The sequence below is a fragment of the Enhydra lutris genome, unplaced genomic scaffold (assembly GCF_002288905.1).
Source record: "Enhydra lutris kenyoni isolate GAN:26980312 unplaced genomic scaffold, ASM228890v2 scaffoldscaffold22, whole genome shotgun sequence".
Taxonomy (NCBI): domain Eukaryota; kingdom Metazoa; phylum Chordata; class Mammalia; order Carnivora; family Mustelidae; genus Enhydra; species Enhydra lutris.
In genome coordinates, this window is record NW_019154106.1 from 34590444 (window position 1) to 34613258 (window position 22815).

Consider the following 22815-nt stretch of genomic DNA (forward strand, 5'->3'; position numbering starts at 1 on the left):
AAATTACAAAAAAAAAAAAAAAAAAAGAGGCATTTCAGTCAACTGTTGAACTGGGCCCCCACCTCCTGTCACCACCACCATAAATAAATAAATAAATAAATAAATAAATAAATGTACAAATAATCAGATTCTTTGCAAATCTGGTAAAGGTCTTTAAATGATTCTAAAATGAGGTTTGTATTTTTTTTTTAATAAACTGGTGAACCCAAGGAAGGAAGGGATTATGGGAATCTGTGATTTATAGGCGGTTGGTAAGAAGTACAGGTAACAACCTAAACTTGCTACTAGTGCTTGAGGTTCAAGGTTTGCTGGAAGGTCAAATTTGCAGCTAGTCCATCAGAATCACAGAATCACAGGTGATAACCTGGACTTATGACTGGTAGGTGGAGTGGGATGGGGCTGGACTGAGACCATAACCTGTGGAATCCAAGGATCTCTCCAGGTAGATAGAGTTACAATTGAGTTGAATTTTAAAACTCTCAGATGGTATCCCAAGAGTTGCTTGTTGGTATGGGGATTCCCCCTCACACTAGAACTGGTATCAGAACCTGTTTAGTAGGTAACCCCACACTTTAGTAGCATGTCAACTAAATAAAATTGGTTTCATATAGTAACAGAAAATTATTTTGATTCTGAAGTTTGCATATTCTTATAAGGTCATGGGCTTGAGAAATTTAATGATCACCAGATAAACATGTAATACAGGCTATTTTATAATGATAGAGTTTGTTTTATAATAGTAAAGTATATTTGACACTATGTTGTACAAAATGCCTTTAAATATCAGTTTATGGATCATAAACTGAAAGGGACTTGAGAACTATTTACTCTAACCCTACCTATTTCACAGATGAGCCAACTGAGACCTCGTGTATGGTATTATGGGCTTGGTATGTGGGCTTGGAGGAGATATTCCAAGATATGTTTGGAAATCACAGAGCTGAGTCTTATGCCCAGGTTTCTTACCTAGCACTTATGCAGAAGGCTATTTAGGTTTTTCCAGTTGTGCTATGAATATGATGATAAATGTGCTTAATAGTAAAAGTTATAGTAAAACAGGGGTGCCTGGGTGGCTCAGTGGGTTAAGCCTCTGCCTTGGGCTCAGGTCATGATCTCAGGGTCCTGGGATCGAGCCCCACATCGGGCTCTCTGCTCAGCGGGGAGCCTGCTTCCCCTCTCTCTCTGCCTTCTGCTCTGCCTACTTGTGATCTCTGTCTGTCAAAAATAAATTAACTCTCTTTAAAAAATGATAAAACAGATAAAATAATTTTGTTTTTGTTTTTTTTTTTAAGTTAAAAATTCCTTAATTTTTTTATTCCTGGCACCACTACCACAATTCACAGGGCAATATATCTGACGTAATGAAAAGAAAAAGAAAAAGAAAAAGAAAAAGAAAAAGAAAAAGCTACAACAGATAGAAGACCTCTGGAATGTACATCTGATTGACACTACATTGCATTAATCAACAGCTGCACTTTCTGCAAACTGTGGCTATGACAGTCCTGAACAAGAAGTGTTTCCTGTTGAAGCTGCAGTAACTTTTCTGACTATGGATCGTTGTTCCTTCTGTGGCAGATTTTTATAGTTCTTCTAATGCATTTGGGACAACTGTCTCAAAGTAACCTGCTGCTTTCCTGTTAACTCCATACTCTCTCTCCTGCTAAGAACTTAGCCCCTTTCCCCTGAAAATTTTTTAGAACCTTCTGCTACCATATCCACCACTTCCCCACCAGATCCATAACCACCACTATAGGAATTGCCCGAGCTTTTTCCACCAAAACTGCCCCCCTTCATGGTTCCATAATTTGATTGTTGTTGTCCATTATAATTTCCACAATCATAGTCCCACCACGACCATCACGGTTAGCTCCAAAATTTCCTCCTTCATTGTGATCATCATATCCTCTACCACCACCACCACCACCACCATATCTGCCTCCGTGGTCTCCATATCGTGGTCCACCACCACCATAATCTCCTCTATTGCTATAAGCAGGACCACCACCATTGTTGCCACCATTACCTCCAAATCCATTATATCCTCTATCACCTCCTCCCTAACTACCTCTGCTGCTACATCCTCCACCACCATAGCCTCCTCTTCCACCAAAGTTTCCACCATGGCCAAAGTTACCACCACTTCCAAAGTTTCCTCCCTGACCCATGAAGTTGCCAGATCCACTTCCATGACCTCTTTGTGATCCAGGAGACTGCATTTCTTGTTTAGAAAGGGCCTTTTTTACTTCACAATTATGCCCATTAATAGTGTGGTATTTCTGAATAACAATTTTATCAACTCTATCATGATCATCAAAAGTTACAAAAGCAAATCCTCTATTTTTTTCACTCTGCCTGTCTTCCCTAATTTCTATGGTTTCAACCTTGCCATACTTTTCAAAGTAGTCTCTCAAATTATATTCTTCTGTGTCTTTAATACCACCAACAAGAAATTTCTTCACTATTAGATGGGCACCAGTCTTTACAGAATCCTTTCTAGAAACATCTCTCTTTGGTTCTACTACATACCCACCAACATTGTGTGGTCAGGCACACATTTGCTGCACCAACCTCTTCAACACAAGAGTAAGTCACAAAACCAAAAGCCTTGGAATGTCTCTCATCACCACACTATCTGTAAGTGAACCCCATTTTTCAAAATATTCTCTTAAACTATCATTTGTAGTTTCAAAGCTCAAACCACCAGTAAACAGTTTTCTCAAGTGCTCTGGTTTCTTTGGATCATGGCTCCCTCCTCCCGGCAGTAGCAGCAATGGCAGGATCAGACGGTGGGTGACAGGGAGGTGGTTTTACCTCTATTTTGAGACTGGACTCACCTCTTCCAACTTGAGTTCAATATGGGCCAGATAAAATGATTTTGGAGAGACAAAGACTAGATTTTTTTTTTTTCAGAAGGCTACAATAATTTTAAACTAAATATCTTCAGTTAAACTTTCAGGATTTAAGCTGAATTTTTAAAGTTAAAGAATTTGGATAGACCAAGATTACAAAGTTAATTCAAGTGTGAGAAATAATGAGTCAAAGTATGAAACTAGAATAGCAAAGGCTTTCTTAGAGACCTGTTTGTGGAACTCAGACAACAAATGCAAAGAATGACATAAGGAAGCCAAGAAATATGTAATCCAACTCAATCATGCGATAGTTAACAAAACGGAAACATCTTGTCTTTTTCACTAAATCATTAACTGCATCTGAAGGATAGTGAAGAGAAGCCCTAATTATTGAAAGTAAGTTTAGGAAGATATATCTGGCAATTGTGTGTAGAAGATTATGTGTAGATCCCCAAAGATCATCTGGGAATTCTTAAAGGGCTGAAACTCCAATCAATATTGTAGCAGTAGAAATTCAAATACATGAGTAAACATTGCAAAAGAAACATCAGGAAATCCTAATTGGCTGGAGAATTGGATAAAAAGGAGAGACAGAAATAAAATAATAGTTCAAGTTAATATTTTAAGTTCCAGAGACTTGACATATGTTTTCCATTGATGAAACAGGGAGCAGGGTCAGGTAGGTACTAGATAGGGTAGGCCTAGTTTCAGACATACTAACTTTGGGTTGACTCTGGGATAATTCAGTACGTCAGTTCCCAAGCCTGAGGGAGAGATAGGAACAGGAGACATAGACTGAGATGCTATGCATCTCATATAGGCTGAACCTATATAAGGAATAAACTCTTGGGAAAGAAAGATAGAAAGAAAACGGCACAGGGGGCCAAGACAGACCCCTGACCAACAATCACAGCTGGTTTCAGAGGAAAGGAAACCAATGAGGGAGTATCTGGAAAAAACAAAACCAAACCAAACAAAACAAAGAGCTGAAGATATTATAGTGTTGATCTTGGAAGAACTCTTCATTTCAAAGATACTTGGAAAGTGTGTCCACTATGTCTACGTCTATCAACTTCAAAAGACTAGTTTCTGTGTCAGTATCTGGCCAAACGGTTCCAGTCTTTTGTGAAAAATTATAGAAAGTTCAGTGAAGAATGTTGAAAGAAGAAAAACCACATTAGACTAATTCATCCTCAGAAACACAAAACATATTAAAATATTTCATTAAAATTTTGGTTTTTAAGTATGTTCAGACTACTTGTAAATATTAGAAATCAAGCTTTTTATTGCTGTGAAACCCCTCTATTTTAAAGATTTGTGACTAAGGCAAAAATTCAGTCTGTAGTCTGACTCAGTGGAAAAGCCTACACTAATCTGGTTAAATAGCCTAAATACAGTGACAAATCTGGATACCAACGTCATCAGAGGAGCTACATATAATCTTAAAAAGGGAGGGAAGCCAGTGTCAGAAGTTGTTGAAATGCAAAAGTTGAGACTCATCAGTGTTGCTTTCAAACCATTCACTGATTCAATGAATACTGATCTCTAAATCAGAATGAATTATACACTATAAATGCTGAGCCAACTTAACCTACAATTAGTTTTCTTGATTAGGATCAAAGTTGTTAATGTGAATTATTTTTTTCTTTTCAGAGAAATAATGCTCATTTGTTCATTAGTTCAGAATGAAGTGAGTCATGACCGACTAAGTGGATAATTTTGGGACGTTCACTTTTAATTTCTGTCTCTGTAAAATGAGGGGATGATAGTGGATGATCTGAAGTCCCTATTGTCTTATAAAAAGGTAGTTTCTAAATTATTGAACTGGGGTGATAATATGTTCTTATCAAATCTTCTGCAACCTGACTTTTCACATAGTTGTTATCTAGATATGGATGTAGGCATGGGAAATGTAACATGATCTAGGTAAAGCACTGAATTCAATCACCAGACTGAAGCAAAATTGATAACACAAGGTGCATCACCAGGCTTCTAGGAAGAGACAGCCATAAGATTTATGTTTTATGGGGCCAATAAGTGTATTTCTGAGCATATCCTCTGACTTCCATTCAATAAAATTAGAAATTAATTATAAAAGTACTTAAAAATCAAATATTAACAATCTAATGAAAGACGAAATCAAGACACAATTTAAATTGCAAACATTCCTTAACATATATAAGGAGATTATTCTTGAAGAGCGTGAAAACTTAAGAACAGTAAAGGAATACAAATTAAAACAAAATGCCATCAGATTGCCAATATTTCTATAAGCATTAGAAGAGCCAGGGTTGGCAACTGTAGAGAAATGGGTGCTGCCACATACTGTTGATAGGACTTTAACATGGCAAGTCCCAGTTTGGGGGGCAGTTTGGCAGTAAGTTAAAAACTTCGGCTCAGGTCATGGTCCCAGGGTCCTGGGATCGAGCCCCACATCGGGCTCTCTGCTCAGCGGGGAGCCTGCTTCTCCCTCTCTCTCTCTGCCTGCCTTTCTGCCTACTTGTGATCTCTCTCTCTCTATGTCAAATAAATACATAAATAAAATATTTAAAAAAATAAAATCTTAAAAAAAACAAAGAATGAGGTGGATCTACATTTGCTGATATGGAAAGATATTATACTTCAGTGAAAAATGATGTTTCAAAACCTATTATACTATGACCTCCCTAGGTGTAACCCACCTTTATAATATGTACTTACCTGTACTATAGAAATTAGCAAGCTCATAGAGTATTGTATACATTAAGATGTAATAGTAGTTACCTGTGGCAAGTGGCTTTGGGAAGTAATGGGGGAACCTACATTTCATTATTATAAAATTTTGTAGTAGTCTGAATTTGAGAAAATTAATTTCAAATAATAGAATAGCTTAACATGAATTTAATGAGTAAAAAGTTAACACTTCGTTATTATTACTCTTTGGTGACTTTTATATTACATATGACTCCTTCACAATAAAGCATTATATAGACATTGCTCTACATTGGCTATTGCTGCATGTACTTAAGCATACTATTTAAAAATAATTTAATAGCTCGGGGCGCCTGGCTAGCTCAGTCAGTGGAGCATGCGACTCTTAAACTCAGGGTCCTGAGTTCAAGCCCCACATTCGGGGTGAAGCCTACTTAAGATACAATACAATACAATACAATATAATTAAATTAAATTAAATAATTAAATTAAATAAAGTAATTAAAATGAAATTCAAAAAAAATAAAAATTAAAAGTGATAAATTTAAGTCATTTAAAAAATCTTAAATGGAAAGCTTGCTCTATTCTAAAAGCAAACTTAAAATATAAAAAAAAATAAAAATTATGTAAACACTAAAGGATATTAATCCTCAGAAGTAATCAAAGAATCAATGAAATCAAGAATATGGCATTGTACTATCAAAACTAAAATGCGTAACAGTTAATATTTGTGAGAGTTTGATCACAAAGCACTTTTATATATTGCTGATGGTAACAATTTTTCTTATGGTGTTATATATCATTTATACACACACACACACACACACACACACACACACACACATAGCTACATAAAAGCTGAAAGTAAATATTTTAGAGTATTAAAAATGTTAATCTCCAAATAATATTTTAGACTTGTTATTCCCCTCTGAACTTTAAATACATTCCAGCAGTTGGAATTCATTATCTACATTACTTCTGTAGTGAGATAAATATAAAAGGATGTTGAAAGTAGTATTTAAAGACCTTAGCGTATTCACTAGAATTATCAGAGGTATTCTGACTTCTCTCATTTAGTGAATCTTATACATTAGCCACTTCTGTATGAAGGGGCCTTTCTCTCACTTCTCTAAAGGATGCAGTGACCTTCAGTTTATGTATAAGGAATTATGAGACGATACCACATGATGACTGGCGTTTTGGCTGAATCTTGGCAGGTGCTTCCATAGCCTCTGCCCAGTACCGAGCTTAGCAGGGCTGAATCACCAGTCTCTTCTCCACTTGGAAATTTTTGATATTAATCATTCTCCACCACCTTTAACCATACAAATTCTTCTAACAAATGCAGGTTTATTTCTATCATAGGGCTTAAAAATGAGATGAAAAGGCAAAGGTCTGTCTCAGTCTCACTTCGTTTCCTTTGAGACTACATCACTGGGGAAAAAATAAAACAGTCTACGGTCTGTGGTATTAAGGGTTTAAGGCTCTGTGCAACTCTGCATGCATAAACATCTTTGGCCTAAATCCTTCATGTTTCTCTGTCATGCACGCGCACACGTCGCGTGCACACGCACACACACACACACCTCTCTAGCGTGGCATCACGAGCTGATACAATGACAGAGCCAAAAGAGATTATTAGATCCTGTCATCCAGCAGTTTTAGGATCATGATCCTTGGAGCATTTGGGCTCTGTGTAGCTTCTCAAGGAAACCTAGGAAAGCAGGAGGATGTTCAGAGAGTAGACAACTGAGCCACTGTAGCTCTGGTTAAAATAAAAATTTTACTTCACTTTCATTTTTCATACAGCCCAGGTGCAGCCACCTAAAAAAATATCTCAACCGCTGATCAAGTCCATTTTACTCATTTAATAGGTTAGGAAACAAGTGTCCCAGAAAGTTCAGTTACTTCACCAAGGTTATAAGCCTATGGCAGAGATAGGATAAGAGATCTAGATTTTTAATTCCAGATGGAAATTGGAAAGCTAGTGACAGTGGCAATTCTCTGTAATTCTGAATTTTCCATGAGTTGCTATAGCTTATGAAACTCACATTATGAAGAAGCAATTAAGAAAATGGAGAGGTAACCAGGCAACAATAGTGCCATTTTCTTAACAGTGTGAGTGATATTACGCAGGCATAGGTTACTTCTGCTTCAACTGAGATGGTGCATATATGGGAGAAGACAGGTTGAGCATCTGCTGGGAAATAGGACAGACCTTTTTCTACACACCTGTTCTGCAGAAGAATATCTATAATGAAAGCTCCAGCAGCTTGCTCCGGTGTGACTGCCAAAATCTGAACAAGTAATACCCCCTGGACATATCATAACATAAGGCAAAGCTGGATCTGTGCTATGGCTCTAAAAAGAAAAAAAGAAGAAGAAGAAGAAAAGGAAAAGAAAAAGAAAAAGAAAAAAAAAAAAAGAAAATCACATGAGTAGAATTATATAGAATCCTGTGTACCATTCTCTGTCCCCTGGGCTTTAGTTTTCCTAATCTGTAATGAGGGGAATGAGATTGATCTCTAAAATAATTTTCAATGCTTACATACTCAGTTATGTTAGTTGGGATGTGGTACTTTTTGTTTGCTTTTAAAATCAAGTTCAATGTCAAGAGGGAAAAAGCCAAAAGGAAGAAAAATATGAGCAACTATCTTAGAGACACATTATCAAGCATTTGTATTATTTTTAAAAAATACTATCTCAGACAAGCTATGACATGACCATGGATATTGTTTAAAAGGACACTTTTGAATAGAATAGGAAATATACAAAACAATTTACTTTTAGATATGAGATGGGTGTGTGTACATATCATATCAATTGCATGTGTACACCTAGACAGTTCAACCACAATTAAAGGAAAAAAGCATGCCAACATGTAGACTTATCTCCCTCAAATTCATAACAATAACCTCAAGTGAGTCCTTAATGTTGACAGCAGTCAGTGTATTTCCCTGGTCATCTTATTTTTCTACTCACCCAGAAGACTACTTTATATTTTATTCCCTCACTTCAAATTCTGTCTTTTAACACCCACCTCCTCCCCACTCTTCACTCTCAGCTGATACTTTTGCTTCCTATTTCTCTGAGATTGAAGCAATCTGCAGAAAACTTCCACAGCTCCTACCCACATACTGGCATCCCAAACCCATATATTCTGACTTCCTGTCTGATACTCTACCAAACTAACTGCACTCCCAGCTAAGCCCATCTCCTCTGCTTAGACACCAATTTCCATTCCTTCCACCTACTACAGCCTGATAATTCTCCCATCTCTCTTTATAGAATCAAGTCCAGCCTCCCATCACCATGCAAGCTTTAACTACTAAAAAATTGGAAAGAAGAAAGAAAAAAAAAAAGCAACCTCTTTTGGATCCAGTTCTCCTGATGTTTTTTCTCCTCAATTTTTTGTTCCCTTTTGCTCCAAAATTCCACAAAAGTACAGTCAATAGTAACATTTCTAATTCCTCTTCTTAAATCTTCCATAAATTTTGTGGTTTTGTTTGTTTTGTTCCATACCTCCACAAAGTCTTGTATTAAAATTATCCATGTTCTCTTTACTGCCAACATCAACAGTGGATTCTTAGTTTTCATCTTACTTGCTACATTAGGGACATTTGACATAATTGCTTGTGCTCTTCTCCTAGATATGCCATCTTCACTTGGTTTCCAGGGCAGTAGAGATTGATTATTCAACCTTACTAGATGCCCCTTCTTAATCTCTGTTATGTCTCCCTCTCATGTCCTGAACTTTTAACTTTGGAAAGGTCTGTGACTCAATCTTTGGGCCCTTATCTTCTTTATTTTTTCTTCTTCTTCGTCATCTTCTCTTCTTTGTCTTTATTTCTTACCCCTGGTGATCTCACCCATTTCATGGTTTTAAATATTATCAATACACTCATACCTCCTAAATGTATATCTCTCATCCAGATAGCTGTCCATAACTCCAGGCATTTATATCACATCTGTCTTCTTTTTAAAATTATTTTTATTTTTTATTTTTATTTTTTTAAAAGATTTTATTTATTTATTTGACAGAGAGAGATCACAAGTAGGCAGAGAGGCAGGCAGAGAGAGAGGGGGAAGCAGGCTCCCCCCGTGAGCAGAGATGCCGACGTGGGGCTCAATCCCAGGACCCTGAGATCATGACCCAGAGCTGAAGGCAGAGGCCCAACCTACTGGGCCACACAGGCACCCCACATCTGTCTTCTTTACATTTCTACTTGGTCTGAAAGAATTATGTCCAAACTCAACATTCTTAAGTGAACCTTGCAATATTTGTTCCCAGACCTAACTCAACCATATAGTCTTCCCATCTCATCTGATGGGGAAAACATTAGAGGCCAAAATCTTAATATCTGTCTTTAATAACCCCACTTCAATCCACTTTCAAAGTTTATCCAGAACCTATCCATAGCTTCTCACCCTCTCCCCTGCTGTGAGTCTCTTAAGTGGCCTCTCTACTGACCAGTGTGAAGGTAGGTTTGAGGCTGACAGTGAGGAGACATGAGGCAGAAGAATTTAAAATGAAATCCAGCTAGTATGACTCTCCTGCTTAAAGCCCTTCATTTGGTAAACTCGCATTTCACTAAGAGTAAAACCCCAAGTCCTTACGATTATATGACAACAAGCCCAAAAAGGTATGAAATAACCTTGCTTGCCATTGCAGATATAAAAACACATCTATTTCAGCTTCTCTACATCCTTCCTTAAATGCATCTTTAAGAACTCAAAAAATTAGGAGTTCATCACTGCACAAATGCTTACAGGATAAACACCTCATTATCCTTGTTAGAAAACTATAGGGCATATATAATTTGATTATGAGTTTGTGCCACATCTCTCAGTACCCTGTACTCTTTAAAATGCTGCTTTCATTTCACATTTTTTTCCAGGTACTAATGCTTCTTCTATTCCCCCTTCTGTTAGTACTGTGTTCATTTACTTCCCTTCCTAATTTATTTGCGTACCTAATTCTATAAATGTTTTATAAACATATTACTTCTCTTTGGGTAATAAAATACCGATAGTCTTTAAAGGATTTTTATATCATTGTCAATAATAAATGTCAGCTGTTTAAAGAAAAAACTCCTAGATTAATGTCAGGAAGGAGCCAAATTCTCCTTTTCATTTGTTCTCTGTTTTTGTTAATAGCCTGTATTATAAGATGGCATATTAAGAAAAATAGTCCCGTGTGGAGGGATTTGTAGACTTCAGTGGGGACGTCAGTGTAGTAGACTGCATTCCTGGCCTTTCTTCTTTTGGGGGGATAAAAATTAGCTTATCAGGATTATGTGGTTTGCAAATTTGGAAAAATTTTCTTCTTCTCCATTTCAATCTGTTCCCTTTTTTTCTGCTAATAATAAGGGGTCTGACACTATGGGGGATCAGATTTCCCAGCTGAGTCACTTACTTGATGGGTAGGCCTCAGATTCATAAGGAGAGGGAATTCAGAAGCTCATTTAGCCACACATCAAAGTCCCATTTTCCTAGCTTTCATCAATTATAGAGCTGACCTTTAGATATCCATCTGTCAGTCTGTAGAGCTCTATTTCTCCACTGGTTCGGAATTCAGGCAGTGGGAGAAAGGTGTTACCAACAGGGTCCATCAAAATCCCAACATGTTTGTAACGATTCATATACTAGTTTCTAAGCATCCCATTTTTGCATGTAAAGTCTGAGGGGAGGAGGGTGTCATGGAAAGAATGGGACTCTGGTATTAGACAATCTTGGCTTCTAATGTCAGATGTATCCTTGTGTCACCCTGAGTCAAGTTATTTAATATATCTCAGACTATTTTCCCTGATCTATACAATAGCATGAATAAGGACTTCATTGCATTGTTGTGGAGTTAAAAGAAATAATATATGCGGACTGCTTAAAAGGAAACCTGGTACAAATGGATACTCAGAATTACTGTCTTCCCTTTATATCAATTATCCATTAAATAAATAATTGAAATCAAATCAGAAATAATGATATTTATCAGAAGTCAGCAGAAATTTATTTACAGACTATGAAGTTGAGTGGTAGGAAGAGCATTTTGGGGGAAAAAAAAATGGCCAGTCTTTTATTTTGGACGGAAAGCAAAATATATTTTCTTCTTACAAAACTGAAGTAGACTAGCGAAGAAAAAAAAAGGCACCAGTAAATCTGTCCAAAATTTCTATAGTAGCTGATGTGGGTGGAACAAGAGGACCCTTGATTCATCCAGCCCACTGCCTGTGTTCTGCATAATTACAAGTTTTTATGGCTTCTGCAAGGGTGTTGTTGATCATTATAGAACAACAAAACTCACAAGTATTGGTGTGTGTTAGAACAGTGACACTCACTGGTTATTTCTGATATTGACAGAAGTACTTACTACCAAAAAACATCCCTTTTTAAAGCAAAATTTAAAATGAACCTCATAGATGTCAATAAGGTAAGCCAACAAGGAGATAGTCAGGGGTATCTACAGGTATCAAAAGGGAATACTGAAATCTTTAAAAATACTGAATATGACAAAGGAATTCACATATACACACATACGGAATAGTCAAGGCAACTGGGGATATTTGGCCAGAAGAAGACAGGGCACAAGCAGCCAGTGATTGCTATCTTTAAATGATAGGAAATGATATTCTAAATTAACTTTGTAAGTGTAACTTGTAAATATTTGGACCAACATGATTGTAAGAGCTATCCAATATGGACTGAGCTTCCTTGGTTGTAGTTCCCTGCCTCTAGAGATACCCAACCATATTTGAACAGTTTTAACTGTGATAGCCCTAGAGAGGATTCATGAATAACAGGAATTCTTGATCTTTAAAAGCATTTCAGCTTCCAGGTCCTGTTACTCAGTGCAAACTCACATTTAAATGACTTGTAAGCTAATAATATTTCTTGTAGTAAAATCTGGCTGCTTTGCTCATATGTAAATTATGAAAGCCTGTTTTAATCATGAAGGCCCTACTGGTTTCAGAAATTGGAGGGCTTGCATATCAGTGCCTTTGCTATTTTTCATCAGCGGTAATTATGTACTGCAATGAAATATAATAGAAGCATCTATGACTTTTTATAATTTTGCTTGTTTATTTATTTAGTAATCTCTTCACCCAATCTCTTTATTTATTTATTTAGTAATTCTTTGTGGGGCTCAAACTCATAATCCCAAGATGAAGAGTCCCATGTTCTTCTGCCTGAGCCAGCCAGGCTTCCTGCATCTACAACTTTTTATTTACGGGATGATGTCCTGTCACTGAACATGGAAACCATTAAGAATGACTGATCCTTTTTCTTCTCTTACCTCCTAACCCCGGTAAATATTTCCTGTCTCATGACACATTAATCTCAGGCTTACAGAGGAATGCAATCTGTGTGAGTACTGGTAGGACTCTACCTGGAGAGCATATTACAATTTCTCTCCCTTTCAGACTAGCCAAAAACAAACAGAAACAACAACAACAACAACAACAACAACAAAAACAAACATGATCTGAATTTCAATGATTTAAATATGTTGCTTAATATTAGTCACTCCCCAAAGCATTAAAAGCAAGGGTCAATTAATCTAGGGCCAGAACCAGCCCTGGCATCGCATAGAGACATTTTCTCATTTCTTATTTTAGAGATGTTTACATTCAGGGACTCATAAAGAAACTGCTTACTTGCCTAAGGCAGGGGAGTTCTAATAAACTCATTCATGTAATAAGAGCTTATTTTCCCTAGGTACCAAGAACATTTTTACATATAAATCAGTGCACAGAAGACCAGTTACCAACACAAGAAAAAAACAAAAACCAAAAAACAAAAAATAAAAACCTTGCTATCTACCATCACTTTATTACAGAGAATATGAAACCGATTTATTTTCTTTTCTTCATTAAACACACACACATATTTAGACAAGACACAGCATCAGAAGCACATATAAGTAGCTGTTTTTATCATTTAACATTGGAGTGTGCTTATCACAAGAGAATTTCTAAGCTAATAAATAAAAAGAGAATCATCTAGAGAAAGTCAGCTCTGTAGACTGAGAGGAGGAGAAACAATCCCAAGAACACTGAGGGTAGAAGTAACTTAAAAGTGGGAAAAGGGAAAAGTTTGGCTCAAAGTATCCACTGGGCACCATTTTCTCAGACTCATTTCCAAACAATTAACACCTGCAAGAACAAACCCCAGAGATACGGTAAAGGTAGCTTTGAAAATTTCAACTGGATCTGATATCTAATGGAAATAGGAGTTGATGATCTATTTCACACCTATACCTTTATAGAATTACATATCTTTTAAATGACTTTTTAAAGAACTACCGGTAACTTTTTTTCTTTTTTGCTGTATGCCTTTGTGTGTGATAAAATACATTTAAAGCCTTTGACTGGTCTTACTATTCTCCCGTAATTTCTTGGCTTAAATGAGTTTTATTATTGCTAAAGGAAAAACAAAGGCTTTATCACAAGGGGGTTAAAAAAAATGTGTTGGAGAAATGTCAGAAGTGGCAGGCTATCAGTTGGTGAGATCTATACCCCTTGCCTCAGACATATTTCTGTCTCTTAAAGATATGCAAAAACAAGGCACGAGTTATTTTTCAGTTTTTAAAAGTTTCAAAGGAGAATTAGAAATCAAACTGGGTGGCTCAGTGGGTTAAACCTCTGCCTTCGGCTCAGGTCATGATCTCAGGGTCCTGGGATTGAGCCCCACATGGGGCTCTCTGCTCAGTGGGGAGCCTGCTTCCTCCTCTCTCTCTGCCTGTCTCTCTGCCTACTTGTGATTTCTCTCTCTGTGTCAAATAAATAAAAATAAAAATAAAAAAAAAGAAATCAAACAGTAAGTCATAGTCATTCTTTTTCAGGAAGGGGCAAAGGCATTGTGTAGGTGGTGAAAATAGAGAATTAGGTAGATTTCAGTTGTCAGTTTTGTTGTGTGACCCTGGGACAGCTGCTTACACCACCGCGCCTTCTGTTTCCCCACTTGGAAAGAAATGATGGTCGTTAAAATAACAACAATATTAACAATGAGAATAGTGCTTTCTTGAGGATTCAGGGTGGCCATGTTATATAAAGCACTGACACAGTAGCTGTTGCAGATGAATCCTGAAAATGTAGATGGTTTGGAGCAGAAGAGCTCCATGGCTCTCCACAAGTTTTATATATTCCTTGTGGAAACTGTGATCAGAGTAATGACCATACTTTCAGCATGAGTTCGCTTCTGACCCCCAAGATGACCCGCAAAATGTTATAAACCATATTTTCTAAAACAGTAGATATCAGTCCTTTAAAAACATTTTATTTCCACAGAGCCCAATTTCCACTCCTAGTCTTTCAATTTCTTTCTTCTTTTTCTTGTGGGGGGGCGGCAGTGGGCAGGGAGCAAAGAAAGAGGATGTGAAAGAATCTCAAGCAGGTTTTACACCCCACGTAGGCTGCTACATGAAGCTCAATCCCATGACACTGAGACCTGACCTGAGCTGAAATCAAGGGTCAGCTGCTGAAATGACTGAGCCACCCAAGTAACTCTCAATTTCTACTCAATTTCTACTCCTCCCTCCAACTCTCCAAAATACGCCATCTTCCTAGGGCCTTCTCCAACAACCACACAGAGACTCTCCTGTTGGAATGCAATTACAAATGTTGGCAACATATGGTAGCAAGAACATTTAGGTAGAAAAAAAAAGGATATTTAGGTGAATAATGTGAAAAATGCCAGCTCTCTTACTTGAGTGGGTTATTTAAGAATCTTTAAATTCTATCTGAATATATTTCCATAACACAACCTCTAACCCCCAATCCTGGATTTCTTTTATGATGAAGTAAAAGAGTGAGAAACAAGAACAACAAAAACAACAACAACAAAAATAAATGGAATCCTGGGACCTGCTCTACACTGAAGCTGGTTCTACCAAAACAACAACCTCCTCCCAGAAAAACAAACAAACAAACAAACAAAAAATAAAAACAAAACCAGAAACTACAGAGCCACAGATATCAGTTTTCTAGCAATGTAAAACCTGGATCCATTTACTGGGAACAACAACTGAGTCAGGAAGTAGGGGAAAAAATAAAAATAAAAAAAGACATTTCAATGATAGAATGACAGAATGAGTTTCAGAGCAGTATCATCAGTCACTTTTATTTTTCTATTTAAAGGGTAGGTTTTATCATGAATTCATGTCCAGGGTTCTGGGACAGAGCCCCACTTTCCCTGAGCTCTTTGCCTCATCCTATCTCTAAAGAAATGTTTTGAGAGCAAGTACAAAAGAGAGGATGCTCTTGCATGGGTAGCTAATAGTTTCTGCCTTATCCAACTACTTCTCATTTCTGCCCTAACCAATGAACTTGAACCACAGGAGGCATTTATTTAAAAACTGGTTGCAAATGCATTTATTGTTTAAGATAAAGGGTATAATAATCTACTGTGTAACATTTGATGGAATAAATTCCTCTCTGGTGAAGACCCATTTTGATAAAATTTGGAACAAACCTTCACTTGCTTTGTCATCCTTATATAAAGGAAGATATATGCTACCAAATTTATAGTCATTGCAATATTTAAGAAACATTTTAAACTGAATATCTGGTGAAAAGTCATGCAGTAATTCAAAAGCAACTCATTCCTGGAACCCAAAGCCCCATTTCATAATATGGGTTACTGGGGATAAGTTTGCTTATTGACATGAGTAAGAAATGTTGTGTGATGATATAAGGGCTGTAAATATGATTGACTTTATTCTTACTCTTTGAGATAAGTCTTTTTTTTTTTCTTTCTCACAAATGTTGGTGCCAAAGGTTGTGGAATTTAATAAATAAAACATAGCTCACACTTCCAAGGTAAACCATGGTAAGCCCCACAATAAATTTTAAAGCAGGATTTATTTTAACTTAAAGTCCATGATTAGGCTTTGGGGATTTTCTTAATCATTTAAATTATATTTAGGACTTTTGTGTATGAGTATACATGCGTTTGTTTCTGGGAGTTGACCCATAATTTTCATCGGTTTTCCAAAAGGACTGGGGAATCCTAATGATTTCAAGCTACTGCTTTAAATTGCTTATCAACAAAATGTTGATGGACACATTTCCTCTGATCACTGTAAAATAAGTCATAGCTGGACCAAAATGATCTTAAAAATATCTCTATGTATTTATATATAGTTTTGATGTCTACATATTATATCGTTACCTACACAATAATTCTTTAGCACAACAAACTTTGAGAAACACTGAGTAGCATCAAGGCAAAGACAATATATAAAGATGCTTTGATTTCCAAACATTTTTTTGCACATAAAATAAGTATTATTTCCCAGTAATGAATGAATAGGAGGAAGCACATTTACATTCTTGAGTTTTAAAATCAGGCGTGCTATGGCTTCTTAGGCATTTGCAGTTTAGTATAACTTCCAGAATCTCCATGTCACTTCAATAAGGGGATGCAGAAAGTTCTAAATACACTGCATACCATTCACAAACCACAGGATTCTCCGACTACTTCCGGAGGTCTATCTATCTGTCCACCTCCTTTTCATCCCTATATTGTATATGTCAGCACACAATCAAAGCATAGATTTTCCTAGAGGTCCCTAGAATCCTCAGTCAATTCTTATGTTTGTGCACCAAGAGCACAAACATTCTCAGACTCTCCAAACTTAATAGATATTTACATTAACCTCCTACTCAGGTTCCTGACAGAGAAGAAGACAGTTTGAATCCTAGTATAACACTCCTTGTCTGGTGCATTCTTCTCTTCTCTTTCTCACACTTCACAATAGTGCAGAGTGTACATTTTTCTCTTTTTCTTAGTATTTGCCCAGGGACTTCCCTTAGATAGATAGCATTTAAGATCTATCTACCCTTTACGTTTCTGCGTGCTAGTCATGAAGCAAGTAAGAACTAGAAAGTACCAAGAACAAAAATGTCAATAGATATGTTTACTTATGTGATTGAATGAGAGCGTGCTCTAAGGTGTTACATCTTAGTGCAATGGGTATTCAGTTTTCAAGGTAACATACACACATGGTACAGAACACTGTGGTAATTATTCCTTCAAACAGCTACAGAAACTGTGTAACAGTTCCTGACATCTTGGCAAAGGAAGACATGTCAAAGACACTAAGAGACAAGCAATGGGATAACCCAAGGTGTTGCAAGTGTCAGAAAATGGTGGAACCTATGGCAACAGAATACAGCATCAGGCTACCTGTTTCCCATGACTATGTTTGAAAACACGTATTATTCATTTCCTCATTTAATTAGCTATGATTAAGTGCCAGCTTCTTTGAAGGTTCCCATGTTGCATAAAATTGGACTTGCCCTCTCAAAGCTCATAATCATCCTCATCATTATGTAGATCCTTTCTGTCAGGCACTATACTCATACTAACTTTAAAAATGGGTATGATAATTACCACTATCAAAAAAAAAAAAAAGAGAGATGACTGAGGTACAGTCAGGTTTAATACTTCACAAACACACAACAGGTTAGTGATAGAATAAGAAAAAAAATGCTTTATACTCTAAAATTCATGCTTTTAAGTAACTTGCTGCTTGTCTATGTATAAACATCATTATAATGGAAAGAAGTAATAGGGACCTAAAGAGAAGTATAGATAAAGCATTTTGATGAAATTTCAGAGAACATTATTTTTTAGAGGGGTAGGATGAGCAAATACTTTGTGAAGAAGATGTTTTAACTCATATATCCAAGATAAAAAGTTCTCAATTGTAAAAATAATCGAGGTATCCCCCAAAGTAAAGAAGACTATATGAGCAAATTCTTTGGGGAAGGAGGTGGGTAGGAAGGCGTGGAAGCCAACATAAAATTTCATTTGGCTGGCGTATAAGTCTCATCAAAGGAAAGAGAATGGAAATAACATTCTTGAGTGTGTTCCTCTGTGCTAGTCACCGTGCTGTGTATTTCACACAGTGTACCTCATTTTATTTCATCTTTACAATATCTCAGTGAAGTAGGTATATTAGAGTTTTAACAAAAATAAATAATTGACAAGATGACAGAGAAAATATATTATGGTGAGAATTTGAAATCAAAGTTAATTATAATCTGTGTTCTTTCAGAAATATCATATATTGTATCATGAAAAAAAAATCCTGCGGACAAATTTAAAAATGGAAATTGGAACCATATTGGGTAGGGCCTTGGATTCCAAGATGAAAAAAATATTGGAGTTAGCTTTGAAGATAATCACGAGTCACTGCTGGCATTTCATAGCTATACCTTAGCTTTCTCTGTATGTCAGAAACACATGTTAGTCATTAACTGATTAAATTTGTCTATCATCAAGAACCAAGGTAAATGAATTCTAAACTACATTAATTGAAAATTTGTTCTTTCAACTAAACTTAAAGTTCCTGAGTCATAACTCCCAAGCAATAGTCAACAAATAAAAAAATGGGTATACATTCATGATGAAAAAATTTGTCATCAAATTACTCATAAAGAGAGTAAAATAAAATGGGCAGTAGGATGGATTCATGGTATGAAGCTTTAATGTACTATTTATATAAATATGACTAGATCTTTGCTTTGGTGAAGGAGGCAGCCACCTTCTTGTCAATAGCCAAAATCTACCACTGAAATGTCACTCCTTATTTATATCCTTTCAGTTGTTTTCCTGAGAAAGGATCTTTTGGAATTAATCCAATAAAAGCAATAATTAGGAGCACAAATCATGTAATTGTGAAAAAAAAAAAAAAAACAGCAATGTGAGGATATACCCTAAAATATTAATGGTGATTCTGGAGGTGTCTGACTTATGGTTAATTTTGATTGCTTTTTCATGATATATTTTTGCATTTAGAAAATTTTGTACAATGAGCACATACTATGTTTATGTTGAGGAAAAAAAAAAAAAAAGAGATACAAAATGGAAGGAGTGAGACAGACCGAACTGAGAGTCCAGGGAAGATAGATTTCCTCCTCTTCTCATCCTCTGTCCTTCTACCTTTGGCCAGCTCTGTGTATAAAACTTGGCACATGATACGACTTAAATGTAGATCGGGATAGAAGATCCTCTCCACACTTATTTCCCAAACTCTTGCTACAAAATGTCAAACCATAGAACCTAAACCTAATTTGGATGTTTGGGAAGCAATTTGAACTAGCAGGTCATCAGTTTATTCTCAAGCTGTAATTAGCATGATTTAATATAGGACATATTATATTTCGTCCTGAAGAAAGGCAAAATTCATTAGAGTTGTCAAGTGAGGACTGGAATGTGACTCCATGTTTAGTAATTTTTCATAGCTTATTTCTTATTCTCGAGACCAAGGATCCATGACTCTACCTCATGTTTTATGTCAGTAAAACGCTTTGGATCTTTAGAGTATCAATGATCATATGCCTTAAACTTTAAACTCAGAAATGTTACTTGGTAATTTTTGATTTGTGTAGATGTGTATGTAAAAAAGACCCAAAATTTCAAATTTTGAAGATCACATCAAAATTTAACTATATATTTAATGATCACTTTAATGGGAAAAAGTACATTCTTAAGAAAATTAGATTTTGTGGGGGTGGTGCCTGGGTGGCTCAGTCAATTACACATCTGCCTTTGGCTCAGGTCATGATTTTGGGCTCGTGGGATTGAGTCCCCTATCTGGCTCCCTGCTCAGTGGGGAGACTGCTTCTCCCTCTCCCTCTGCTGCTCCCCCCAACTTGTGCTCTCTCTTTCTCTCTCTCTGTCAAATAAATAAACAAAAATCTTAAAAAAAAGAAAATTAGGTATTTTGTTTTTTATATCAAACACTTACCACTCAAATATATTGGCCAATATTAATGCATCAACTGAATATTTTTCTGTAAGAAGTACTTTGACAACTAAAATTTTATCTCACTATATTTTTCTTGATCATCTTATCCAATTTTCTATCCCTGAGTCTATTGTTCAAAAATCTGAATAATGGGGGCACCTGGGTGGCTCAATGGGTTAAAGCTTCTGCCTTCGGCTCAGGTCATGATCCCAGGGTCCTGGGCTCTCTGCTCAGCAGGGATCCTGCTTCCCCCTCTCTCTCTACCTGCCTCTCTGCCTACTTGTGATCTCTGTCAAATAAATACATAAATAAAATCTTTTAAAAAAATCTGAATAATGACTAATGTTTGTTATTCTGCAGGCGAAGCATATACTTATCTTTTTTCAATTTGTATTTCTTTTAGCACTTTACTTCATAGCACAAGTGAAAGACCTAGATAAATCATTTAAATAATAAACTTGTTTTGGGAGAACCTTTACCTTCAGTAAAGAAAGCAGTTGATCTGTAACAAAGGTTATACATACATTTGACAGAAGGCAAAATATAGTCACTTAATAAGAATATGGAAAATTATCACAACATAGTTTTAATAAGCAGAACATAGCCCAGCTGAATGAGAAAAATCTGAGTCTTTAGGAGGGTTTTCCAGTGAAGAGGAAGATGGAGAAGGCATTTCTGATACAGATGGAAACCATCAGGTACAAATACTTTAGCAGTAACTTGAGTATCATAAATATGTATCATTTATATGCATAAATGCATGCAAAATGCACAGGGTTATAAATCTAGTGGAAAGCATATGACAGAAGCACAGACCTTTTTCTGTAACCATATGCAATTAATTGCTCCTCTGGATTCTGTGCTGCTCCATGGTGCGTTGTTTCCTTGTTCTATTTTCAGTGACTATCACCAAGCCAACAAGCCAGCAAGAGTTGATGTTAATGCCTTAACACGAAAATGTGCCTTTTTCATAGTTTAGAAGCAAACAATTTCACTTGAGTATTAGACATGTTTGCAAATAATGTTCTAATAGTTGCTTTTGACATTCCTAGAACATATAACCTCTCAAGACTGCTGTAGCAGTGCCCAGCCTTTGCTATTTTAGTGCATGTCTCTCTGAATTTTGCTGCCAGCATCTGTGTCTCTCTGCTTGAAGGGTTTCTCTCACCATCTGTGCCTATTCCGTTGGTGTGAAAGGCAAGCTAGGGGTTCTAGGGAATTAACATCCTTGGGAACATCTTTCAACTAATGATTAATGGGTTTTTAGTAGGTAAATACCCCAGGTTCTTCTCTCTTTGGGTGACCTTGGGGTGGGTGAGGCATGTGTGCTATATCATTCCTAAATCACCTGGGATTCAGAGCAGGACTAAGCTACAGAAACCCACAACAGTGACTTTATTACTTCATTTGATTTTTCTGTTTCCTGTCTTACTTTTCTATTTCCCTACCCTCACTTCCTGGAATCACCTCGCAAAAGAATTGCAATAATTGTATTTAATTCTTTGTCCAGAGTCTGATAACTACTCATCAGAGACTCACGAAACATCAGGGCTACTCATTCTAAGCTTGACTAGTAATCACTTAATCTGTTGACACATTGATACATTATGTCCAAAGTGAAAGTCCTGGATTAGGCATTTAAACCAGCTCCTACTGATTCCTTATACCTAATGTCATCTCTACAGCCCAGTCAATACAGTCTTCCATAAATCAGTGACTCACTCTTTTTTGTCCTCCATATCCAATTAACAGCCAAATTTTGTCAATGGTATTTCCAGTATGTGCCTAGGATATTACTTCCTTTCCATTATCTAATATATCAGAAACTTAATCTGTACAGAATTTATTGTTTGATGTAATGAGGTAATTTCTTCCCTGAGAACAGCTCATACTTAAGTAACTTTCTATAACTATTAATGATACAATCAGTGATCTACAAGACTTGGTAAATTCTTCTCTATCACCCATGCTTGTAGCATTTTAAAAAAAAAGGCTACAAATTCTTTGGCCCTTTTCCCATTGAGAAATGTAAATCCACATTTTGTTCTCTTGGTTTCTCTGTGACTAATTTGATGAAGTACAGATGTAATAATCTATTGGCCTAAGCAGTGAGAGACTGGCAGATACAGACACTTCCTTCATCTGGTAATAGTCATTCATGGAAGCCAACTCTCATGTAAAGAGTGTGATTTCTGGGTATCTGGGTGGCTCAGTTGGTTGAGCGACTGTCTTTGGCTCAGGTCATGATCCTGGAATCCTGGGATCAAGTCCCACATTGGGCTGCCTGCTTGGCAGGGAGTCTGCTTCTCCCTCTTACCACCCCCTCCATGCTTTCTTGTTCTCTCTTGCTCTCTCTCTCTCATCCTCCCCTCAAAAAAATAAATGAAATCTTAAAAAATTTAAAAAAATGAAAAGATGAGATTTCCATGGAGCCACCACACTGTGAGAAGCATGAACCATGCAGAGAGCCTCAAAAGGATGAGGCATTTTGTACAAAGAAAGAGGTACAAAAGTCATTCTGGA

At 36.6% G+C, this 22815-nt stretch overlaps 1 protein-coding gene and 1 pseudogene across 2 annotated transcripts in view; both read right to left on the bottom strand.

Moving 5' to 3' along the window:
• The window catches only part of LOC111149717 (anoctamin 3), a 445297-nt gene that overhangs the window by 322750 nt on the left and 99732 nt on the right, over positions 1 to 22815 (bottom strand). The window lies entirely within an intron of this gene.
• Positions 1694 to 14657, bottom strand: LOC111149461 (annotated as a pseudogene).